Below are 9,806 nucleotides of genomic sequence, written 5' to 3' on the forward strand. Positions count from 1 at the left end.
TGGGGCGGGTGGTTTCTGTCATGAACTAGAACAGGATGTTAAAGTGTTGGACATGCCAAGCGATACCGCCCAGGACACCCCACACTGATTGACAGAATACAGTATTGCTAACACGATACTACTATACGCTCTTTGAAATAGTATATTGTTCAAATATAATAAACATTTCGTTAACTGTGACCTGTGTGCGATTATTTAAAATTCGTTTACCATATTCTCTTAAAGTTTTAAAAAACAACTTTATTTAGTGAAGTAGGTGTTGTTAAAATGAGCCCGCATTGCAATTATTCTTTGTACATTTTTTTCCTACCTAATCGTTCGCAGCCTTGCGCGCGGACCGGTAGGTGGGCTCACGGGCTCAACCTGAGAGAATAGCGAACACTGGCCCTAATGCAGGGCCTAACTGTAAGAGCAGTGCTTCGCAGAATCTACCACCGAATCGGAACCCACTGAGAAGATCCTGCGAGAAACTCAGTGTGCTGTACCTTCTTTTTTTCTCTTTTTTTTCTTAGATCGGTGGACGAGCTCACAGCCCAATTGGTGTTAAGTGGTTACTGGCCCATAGACATCCACAACGTAAATGCGCCACCCACCTTGAGATATAAGTTCTAAGGTCTCAAGTATAGTTACAACGGCTGCCCCAGCCTTCAAACCGAAACGCATTACTGCTTCACGGCAGAAATAGGCAGGGTAGTGGTACCCACCCGCGCGGACTCACAAGAGGTCCCACCACCAGTAATTACGCAAATTATAATTTTTGCGGGTTTCATTTTTATTACACGATGTTATTCCTTCACCGTGGAAATCAATCGTGAACATTTGTTGAGTACGTATTTCATTAGAAAAATTGGTACCCGCCTGAGATTCGAAAACCGGTGCATCGCTACATACGACGGTCTAGGTCCCAGGGTTGCGCCCCGGCGAGCAAGCACGCTGCCTTGTAGGAGACGTTGCGGTATTCTCTGATGGCCCTAACCGCGATCGTGACCGCAGCGCGGCGACGTTCTTGCGGGTCAGGGCCGGGCACCAAACGGGCGCACCGTAAAGTGCCATAGACCGCACCAACCCCATGTATAGGCGGCGCGCTACCTCATCGGGACCCCTGACGTTTGGAAGAAGCCGGCTCAGAGAGCCGGTCGTCGCCATCAGCCGAGGGCTCAACTTTTTGAAATGAGCGCGGAAGCTCCATCATCCATCCAGTTCGAGGCCGAGGCACCTGAGACCGGTCACCCCGACCCCGATGCGAACGCCTCCGATCACGAGGTGGGCATCCGCAGGTGGCGCCCGTCCCGGCCCGTAAAATAACAGGGCCCGGGTTTTTTCGAGCGCCACCTCGAGCCCCAACCGTCAGATCTTTGCGACGACGTTTGCCACACCTGCGCAAGCCAGACGGGCAGACTCCCGGTAGTCCCTCCCCAAGGCTACGACCAACTTAGCCCGGGGAGGGGACCCCGTAGGGCGCCCCGCAGGACCCAGTCGTAGCCGATGTTTCACAGCAGGGGACCCAGGACAGACTTGCGGAACACCGAGCTCGACGGGAAAGCGGTAAACCGCCCCACCGTGTCCCCGAGATAGGAGCCGATCAGCCGGCGGAGGTACGCGAGGACGCCGTTATACTCCAGAGCCCCCGCGATCACCGATCAGGACAGGGTGTTGAATGCGTTCCTTATGTCTAAGGACACCGCGATTGTCACTCCGCCCTGGGTTAAGGCTTCGTCGGAGAGGGCACGCACGCGCAAAATCGCGTCGATCGTTGAGCGACCCTCTCTGAAGCCGTACTGCTCCGCCGAAAGATCGGGACCTGTGCCGGTCAGGTGCCAGACGATGCGGGCAGCCACGATCCTCCAACATTTTGCCCGCCTCGTCCAGCAACACGATGGGGCGATAGCCCGTGGATGAGTTCACGGGGCGCCCGTCCTTCCTCAACAGGACCAGTCTGCCCGTCTTCCATTTCGACGGGAACCGTCCCGACTCGAGGCACGCTTCAAAAAGCCCCCCGCGCCGGTCCCCTAGGGCCTCGAAGGCCAAGTTCCAGACCCGGCCGTGAATGCCGTCAGGGCCGGGGGCCGCGTTCTCTGCTCTCGTTTTGGACACGGCCGCATGGATCTCCGCCCCCGTGATAGGAGGAGCGGGTACCTCGGCAGCGGGAACGCTCGGGTGACGCGGCGTCGTGCCCCACGTAGCGTCCATCGGAAGGGGTTCAAAGTTCCCCCACGGTGCCTGCAGGAAGAGCGACGATACGATTTACGGGGAACGAACAGAGCGCACCTTGCGCTCCTCCTCACCGCGAGCGACCGCGGCTGCCGCTGAAGACGACGATGCCGACGACGGGGAGGAGGCGGAGAGCTCGAATCGGACATATCTGTGGTCCGAAAGCGTCTCCGTCCCCTCGAGCACGCGCCAGCCGCGGGTCCGACATACAGCGGACGGGGACGCGAACGTCACGTCAACGTGAGACTCCCCGTTCCACCGCACGCAAGTCGCGACCGTACCTCTGTTTAGGAGATAGAGGCTGGTCGCGATCGCCCACTCTGAAAGGGCTTCGCTTCGCGCATCCGTGCGGGGGGAACCTCAAGTCGTATACTTGGCATTGAGGTCCCCCGCGACGATGACAGGGTGCAACGAAGCGGTGCAAAAGCGCCTCGAGCCCGCCCAGAAATTGTTCGAATTCGGCGAGGCTCCTGTTCGGAGAAAAGTACGCCCCGATCACGACGGTCCCGTCGATCCTAGCCGCGACGTACCCGGGTCCCCTGGCCACCATATCCAAGGGGGGTAGCGCCGCGGACTGTCTTAATACCATGGCCACGGAGCCGTCGACGTCCCCTATCCAGCAGTCCTGGTCAGTGGGGACGAAGTCCGGCGCCGCAGCGACAGCGACGTCCATTGACCACTCCGCCATGGTGTGGACGAGGAGATCTTGTGCCCTGGCGGAGTGGTTCAAATTACATTGTAGGAAGCGGTGGACGCAACCCATTACGGGGCTACGTCCATCGCTCCCTCGTCTGTCCCGCCCTCCGACTCGATGACTGCCGCGGCAAAAACTGACTCACCGGCTGCCCTTTTTGCAGCGAATCGAATCGCGAATTTGGCGAATCGAAGGCTCTGAAACGTCGGTCGTCTCGGTACGACAGCCCGTCGGTCCTCCCAGACGGTGCCGCTGGTGCCCGGAATGCCCCGCTGTGTTGAGTTTTATGCAGCGTTACGTCCTGGCCACGGGGATCGGCGGTGCGAACAGCGAAGCGGTGGACGAGGCGACCATTCGCGCAGCACCGTTTGCAGGCCACGGGTACTCACGTTCCCCGCGCGACTAGTAAGGAAGTCCGACAGCGAAATGTCTATATCGAAATTATCTCGATATTGCTTACAAATTAATAGTTTTTTGGTTCAGGACCTATTATTTGGAAAAGATTGTGAAGTACATGATTTGAATAAGAATCGGAGTATACCTATAGATGGAGAATTCCACAAGAAGTACGAGAAATACTTTGGGTGGCTAGACTTCCAAATAGCTGGTCTAGCTAGTATTTCAGCTATTTTTTTATTTATTGCTTAGATGGGTGGACGAGCTCACAGCCCACCTTGTGTTACTGGAGCCCATAGACATCCACAACATAAATGCGCCACCCACCTTGAGATATAAGTTCTAAGGTCTCAAGTATAGTTATAATGGCTGCCTCACCCTTCAAACCGAAACGCATTACTACTTCACGGCAGAAATAGGCAGGGTGGTAGTACCCACCCGTGTGGACTCACAAGAGGTCCTACCACCAGTAATTACACAAATTATAATTTTGAGGATTTCATTTTTATTACACGATGTTATTCCTTCACCGTTGAAATCAATCGTGAACATTTATTTTGTTGAGTACGTATTTCATTACAAAAATTGGTACCCGCCTGATATTCGAACACCGGTGCATCGCTCAATACGATTGCACCGGACGTCCGTTAGGCCACGACGACTTTAAAAATATAAAATAAAAAATAAATAAAAAATATAAAAATTTTGGGCGTTAATTTTTCGCGGCGAAAACAACTAAACTCATTTAATCACTGTACTATTCGCCGCGACTACCGCTCGACTCCGTGGCTCGCGCCGTCCGTATTCATGCATTTGTTTTGCTCGCCCGCTGCATCGCGCGATTCGCTCGGTACATTTCGCCGGTCGCTTCGCCGGTCGCCGGTGCGCGTGGCTTGTTAGGTACATTTCTATGCGCTTATTTTAGTCGCTAGACGCTTCGCCGTTCGCACCGCGCGAATATTCGTATCGGCGAATGTCCCGTGGCCAGGCTGTTATAGCGATCGATCAGAGAAATAAATAGAATTGTTTTAATCAGCCATCACGGAGTACTTTTTAATGAGTTAACATAGAGCAGTGTAGATTATACAAATACATGTTCCACAGACTAGTGTTACAAACTATTCTTTAACAAATATTCCAACACCCCCCTTCGATGACAAGTTTCTTTAAACTCAAATCTTATTTAACTAAAATTATAAATGTATAAACTTGCCATCGGACAACATAAAACAATATTAATACTGCTGTCTCACTCACAGCTTATTTAACAATTATATACTTGAAATAATCATCCAGTACAACCAAGTTACACATACATTGCAAATTAAAGAACTTTAACAATGTATCTTATCTAATATTAATCTACACATTAATGTTTACGTTCCAAATATCTTTCATTACTTTGGTAACAAACTTCTAAAAAATACAAACTTTTCTTTGCATAAAGATTTTGTACAAATATCAGCAATATTTTTATCAGATGACACATATTCAATATCTAATACATTATTCCTCACCAAGTCCTTAATATAGTGCATCCTTATATCAATATGCTTACTCCTTAGAGTTTTCATTTGACTTCGCTAAACATATTGCTCCCTTATTATCCATAAATAAAGTCAATTTACATTCATATCCAAAATCACACAGTACACCTTTCAAATACACTAACTCTTGAGCACAACAAGCACTAGCAATGTACTCTGATTCTGCTGTTGATAATGCAACACAACTTTGTTTTCTAGAGTACCAAAATACAGGATTATCACTACACATTATGATACCCCCACTGACACTTTTGCGATCAACAATATCACCTGCCCAATCAGAGTCTGAATATGCACATAAATCCACATCTAGATTATTCCTTTTTTGAAAAACTAACATTTTGTCTTTTGTAGCTTTTAGGTATTGCAGAATTCTTTTTCCAGCTTTCCAAGTCTGTTGAGTAGGACAGTCTAGGTATCTGCTAAGATATGATACAGCAAACTGCAGATCTGGTCTGGACATAGTAGCCAAATACATTATGCTTCCTATGAGTTGTCGATATGGTACATCAATAATCTTCTCATTTTTGTTTATTTGAAAATTTACCTCCATAGGTGTTCCTATACCTTTACATTCTGACATTCCAAATTTTTCTAGTATCTTCTCAGTTATCTTGTTTAATCGTTAATTTACTTTCTTCCTGTTTAATTTCCATACCAAGATATTTCTCAATCTGTCCTAAATCTTTAGCTTTAAATTCTTGCTTCAATTTATTAATAATTTTTTCTGTATCCTTTTCCATTCCAATTAATAAAATATCACCTACAAATATTATAAGCCATATATTTTTATCTGTGTATAGACAACAATCATGTAATGACTGTATCAATCCATTCTTTCTTGCAAATTCATCAAATCTCATATTCCAGCATTTAGGGCTTTCTTTTAATCCATACAATGCTCTCTTTAACCTCAAAACTATTCCATCTTTGTTTTCTTTGCCTTTGGGTATTTTTATATAAACTTCACTATCAAGAAATCCATTGAGAAAGGCTGTAGGAATATCCAATTGCCTTAATTTGTATCCTTCTTGGACAGCTTTTACAAAAAATGCTCTTATCGTAGACATTCTTACTACAGGACTGTACAATATTTCATTCTCATAATTTTTAATTTGAAAACCTCGAGCGACTAATCTGGCTTTCTTAGTGCCATCGTCTTTCGTTCTAAAAACCCACTTAGTGTCTATAGCTAATTTTCCTTTCGGTAGTTTAGTCTCTTCCCAGCTTTGTAAGTTCTCAAGTGCTGGTAATTCCTTATGTATTGCTTCTTTCCATGAAACTTCTTTTATCGCTTCTTCATAGCTTTCTGGGTCATTACACCAAAATTCTTTAGATAATCAGGTTGCTTTATTATCCTTCCTGATCTAGTTCTTTTTGTGTCGGTCTCTTCATTTTTCTGTATTACTTTTTCTTCCTCAATTTTATTTTTATCATCGCACATAACTTCATTTTGTGTGTCCTCTTCTGGTAAATAAATATAGTTGTTATTTTTAATACTGTTTTTATGTTCATAGTACTTTTCATCAAACTTGACATCTCTGCAGAATACTATTTCTGTTGTTTTTGGATTCCATAATCTATAACCTTGTTTGCCATAGCCAACCATAATGGCTTCTTCAGCTCTATTATCTAATTTCTTATTCTGTGGGACACACGTATACCATGCTTTAGAACCAAATACCTTTAACTTGTTCAAGTTAACATTTTCTAGTCCGTAGTATATTTCTGCCGGTATCTTATACTTTATAGATCTTGACGGGCATCGATTCAATTGATATGCTGCACACATTATAGCCTCAGACCACAAATATTTAGGTAATCCAGTTTCACTTAATAAAGTTCTTGACTTATCTAGTAATGTTCTGTTTAGCCTCTCTGCCACACCATTTTGTTGTGGTGTGTAAGGTTGACTATACTCTATTATAATTCCATTTTCCATACAAAATTGCTTCAAACAGCCAGCGGTGAACTCTCCACCATTATCACATCTTATGCGTTTAACTTTAATTTCCTTTTGTCTTTCTAACTCCTTTATATGATTTATTAAATTTCTTGTGGCTTCAGATTTATTCTTTAATAGATAAACAGTCACAAAATGAGAAAAATCATCAGTTATGGTCTGGTAATATTGTTTTTCATCATAAGAAATTGGTGATACAGGACCTCCAATATCTGTATGCAATAATTCTCCTATTTTTCTACTTCTTGGCCTGTCAACTGGATAGAATGGTAAACGAGTAGATTTTCCCTTCATGCAAGGACCACATGTTTCATCAGACACAGGTAAACCCATAATTTTTAATGATTTCCTATTTAAGTGTCCGAGATGTTGGTGCCAAATATTTTTGTCTTGCTTGTACACTTGAGTTCGCTTCTTCTATTAGTATTATTTTGCCTTGTACTATATATAAACCATTTCTATCTGAACATTTTAAGACTTTTCTTCCATTTATTATTTGTGCTCCAAATTTTGTAAAAACAACTTTATTTCCTTTCATATTTAAGTTTCTTACAGATATTATATTATGATAAATCCCTGGGACCATTAACGCTTCTATATTTATAGTATTATTATTTTTATCTCTTATGGTTATCTTTCCTTTCTTGTCAGCCTCTAATATTTCTCCATTTGCAATCTTAATTTTTATTTTATCTGGTAGTTTTTTAATTTCATACATGTATTTCTCTAATTCTTCCTTGATAAGATTTTCTGTAGCTCCTGAATCTATTATAAATTCTAGAAATTTGTCTTCTCTACTTAGATTACACTCCGTTATTGCTAGAAAATTGTATTTATTCTCTGGGATGCTTTCTGTCATATTATTTTGTTCTCCAGTTCTGTTTTTACCACATATACCTTTATTATTAATGTTTCTCCTTGAATAGCCACGACCTCTGCTTCTACATTCACGTGCAAAATGGCCCTTTTTGTGGCAACGATAACATTCTACACTTGAGGCAGTAAAACTTACATCATTCTTTGTATCATTATACTCTTCACCTTTATTATTCAGTTTGAATTCTTCGTCCAATAACCGAGCCTTGACAAACTCCATGTCAATTTTATCTGCAGACATTGTTTCAATAGCAGTTATCACTGTGTTGTACTTTTCCGACATACCCGTCAGCAAATAACATATTTTATCTTCTTCATCCATCTTTTTATCAATATTCTCTATTTCTCTAATCAGACTTTCAAATCTCATGAAATAGTCTTCCAATTTATCATCCCTCAGCTTAAGAGACAATAACTTTCTTCGCAAGTGTAATTTAGTGAAAATACCTTTTCTCTCAAAAACTTTATCCAGACTGGCTAACATTGTGTAGCTAGTTGTTGCATCTTTTATGATGTCCAAGTACTTATCGGGTACACATTTTACTATTAAGGCTTTTGCAGCCGCATCAGCAGTTTTTTGTTTTAATTCTATAACGCCACTTGACGCTACCTCTAACAAAGATTTTTCGTCTAATAGACATCTCAGTCGAAACTTCCAGCTATTGTAATTTTCCACGTTAAGTTGTGGGTAATAATTTATGGCGTTTGTTACTGGAACTGTTGACGCCTTTTTTTTTTTTTTTTGTTTTTACAAAATATTTCGAACAATGGACACTATTATTTTTACATTATATTCCAACTTGTACTACTTTTCTCACCTTGCGAAATTTCTAGGCACTTTGGGTACTCTGGGCCCATAACCTGTTGAGTTTTATGCAGCGTTATAGCGATCGATCAGAGAAATAAATAGAATTGTTTTAATCATTTTTTTTTTTTTTCCTACCTAAGCTGATAGCCCTAGCGGCTATGTCAGCGTAACCCTAACTTTAGTAGGTGAGCTCACGGGGCTCAAACCTGACGATGTTGCTAACACGAACCCTAGCAAGAGCCGTGCTTCCCAGAATCTACCACCGGATCGGAAACGCGACCCACTGAGAAGATCCGGCGAGAAACTCAGTGGGCTGTGTCTGAGAGTTAGTTTACTCGTCGAGCCCTTCGTCGCAAGCGACGGGTTCGACGAGAACGGTGACCGGTGCTTGAAGTACCTAAAAGCACCGTTAGTGGATCGGGAGGATCCGAGATGACGTGTTTTGGGCGACGTCGACTGCTTTTCATTCTGTCCGCAGGATCGGGAATGTAGTTACCGGCGGCCACGATGAGAGGGTTCTCGTGTCGTGCCGCTTTATCGAAGTGGTGTTTTAATCAGCCATCACGGAGTATAGTAATCGGCAAACTTCTTGAGCAAATGACCTTGACTGCGCAGAACCGAATTTTAGATCACTTTGGTGGTGAGGGTGAGGCGCAACGGCAGGGGAAATCGTATCGAGCGCGTTATTGGTAGATCAGTCGAGCCTTGCGTCCCGCACCGCGCCCTCATTCCGCTTGCTCCCAAAAGTACGCTTGCGTACAGTGGAAAGTCTATCGTTATTAATCGTTAAGTTATTTGTTATAATTGCTTGTGGACTTTGTTGCCATTGCTATTTGTTGAGTGTTTGTTGATTTTTTATAAAACATACACTATGCCGTGACAAACTGGTGTAGTACTTAAAAGAAAGGGTAGAAAAATTGTGTACGATGTATATTGCTTCATTATAAAACAGGGGAAGAATGATATGGAAAAATTAAAACAGACTTCGGAAGCAACAAAAACATCAGTGAGTACTGTTAGGTGCATTATTAACGAAGCTAAAGGCTCTGGCTTGCTCGCCGTGTTTCGGACTCCGGGTAAGAAAAGATCAGGGAAGAAGAAAGTTACCGGAATGGATAGTTTCGTTCAATCTGTAATAAAAAGATGTAATCATAATAACTACATAACAAGCAGCGAAACTCCGTACCGTAGAAAGGCTTCGAAAAATTTAAAGAAGATATAAATTTTAATGGCTCGGAATGAAGCTTACGACGAATTATGAAAGAGCTAGGCTTCAGATGGAAGAAAAGAACAGAAAATAATCGGAAGCTG

General features: G+C 43.5%; 1 pseudogene; it reads right to left on the minus strand.

Moving 5' to 3' along the window:
• Window positions 1-4,855: 4,855 nt before the first annotated feature.
• LOC149500258 (uncharacterized) lies at window positions 4,856-5,431 on the minus strand (annotated as a pseudogene).
• Between the last annotated feature and the right edge of the window lie 4,375 nt (window positions 5,432-9,806).

The sequence above is a fragment of the Bombyx mandarina genome, chromosome 23 (assembly GCF_030267445.1).
Source record: "Bombyx mandarina strain Sakado chromosome 23, ASM3026744v2".
Classification (NCBI taxonomy): domain Eukaryota; kingdom Metazoa; phylum Arthropoda; class Insecta; order Lepidoptera; family Bombycidae; genus Bombyx; species Bombyx mandarina.